The 1697-nt window shown below is 40.7% G+C and overlaps 1 protein-coding gene across 1 annotated transcript in view; it reads right to left on the bottom strand.

Annotated features, from left to right (window-relative positions):
- Nucleotides 1-1697, bottom strand: part of CENPJ (centromere protein J) — a 51778-nt gene that overhangs the window by 746 nt on the left and 49335 nt on the right. The window lies entirely within an intron of this gene.

The raw sequence follows: 1697 nt of genomic DNA, 5'->3' as shown, positions 1-1697 counted from the left end.
AAAAAAAAACAAACGATCTCTTCAAGTCCCTGCTTTTAATTATTTTGGGTATATGCCCAGAAATGGAATTGCTGGATCATGTACTAATTCTGTGCTTAATTTTTGAGGAACCACCATGCTGTTCTCCACAGCAACTCTACCTACCGCTTCATGTTCCCACTAACAGTGCCCAAGCGTTCCAACTTACCCACGTCCTCACCGATACTTTTTTGTTTTTGTTTTTTTTTTATTACAGTAGCCATCCTAATGGGTGTGAGGGGGTATCTTACTATGGATTTGATTTGTATTATAATGCTAAGCTTCTTTTCATGTTCCTGTTGGCCATTTCTATATCTTCTTTGAAGAAAATGTCTATTTTTCATGTGTATTTTCTTCATTGTGTAGGTTTCCTTTACACTCTGCTGTGTCCTTTGGTACACAGAAGTTTTAAATTTTAATGAAGTCCATTTTACCTGATACTTGTTTCCTGTGCTTTTTGGTGTCATATCCAGAAAATCATTGCAAAATCCAGTGTCATGAAGGTCTTCCTGTTTTCTTCTAAGAGTTGTATAGTTTTAGCTATAATTTTAATTGTGACATTCTAAAACATTTTGATTTGAGAATTTCTTTTGTGACAGATTGTGCCAAATTCCTCTTCATCTTATGCAGTACCCAGCCCGAGCCATAAAGGTTCTCTTGGCAGGGTTTAAACCTCCCTTAAGGGATTCCGGGAAGACGAGGATACCGTACTGTCCAAAGTGGAGCATGGAGGCACTGTGGGCTATGATAGACTGTCTTCAAGGAAAACAGCTGTATGCCTCTTCCATGGTAAATATCTGTCTTAATTAGCCAAAATTATTTTAAAGCTGTTTCTCTGGTCCCTATTAAGTTTGTAAAGTGCTTTGTTTCTATGCAGCTCTACCTGCAAAAATGTAATAAAGCAAAGCATATAAAGCTGTATATACTATAGGATTAATTTTAAGTCTTGTTAAATGCTGTCTTAGTTTATATTGAACAAACTTTTTTATTACCCCACGGTGATATAAAATATCATTGATGTAATTATTGAATGAACTAAGTACCACACCAGAGACGTAGGTAACTTTCAGGATCGGGGGAGGGCAAAGAGTGCGGGAAGGGAGTTGGGGAAGGGTGTTGGAGCTGCTCCCCAGTGGGCACTCAGGCCCTGGTGGCATCTAAGCCGCATCCTGAAAGAAGAGCGGGAAAGAACAGGGAGTTCTGGTCATAGAAAGGCTTGAATCATACTAATTGCACTAATCACATACTCATACTAATTTAGAATTGTTTAATGTAGCAGAACCCATATCAAACGATCAAATAAGTAGACCGAGTTCTGCAAGGGGAATTTAAAAAAAGTCAAATCAGCAACTGCAGACTGTTTTAATGTCAATATGCTTTCTTCTGAGGTGTAGGATGCCACAAAGGAGTAGCCCCCATGCAGAATCTGGCCTATGTCCTGTTTTATTTAGCGTATAGTGTTGTAAAATTGGAAATTTGACCCAAAAAGTCTGTATTTCTGGCTTCTGATTAAGTATAAAATCTAGGAATCCTGGATCTGCCCCTGGAAAAATGGCCGTCAGCTGAGGCGGGCAGCAACAGCCCTTCAGAGGGGGAGCACGCCTGCACCCCAGCCTAGGCCTCAGCACCGGCGTTCAACCCTTCCCGCTTCCCTCCTTCGCAGTACCCGCCTGGGCCCA

Source organism: Propithecus coquereli, unplaced genomic scaffold, assembly GCF_000956105.1.
Source record: "Propithecus coquereli isolate 6110/MARCELLA unplaced genomic scaffold, Pcoq_1.0 Scaffold168, whole genome shotgun sequence".
Classification (NCBI taxonomy): domain Eukaryota; kingdom Metazoa; phylum Chordata; class Mammalia; order Primates; family Indriidae; genus Propithecus; species Propithecus coquereli.
This window is presented reverse-complemented; position numbering and strand designations above follow the sequence as displayed.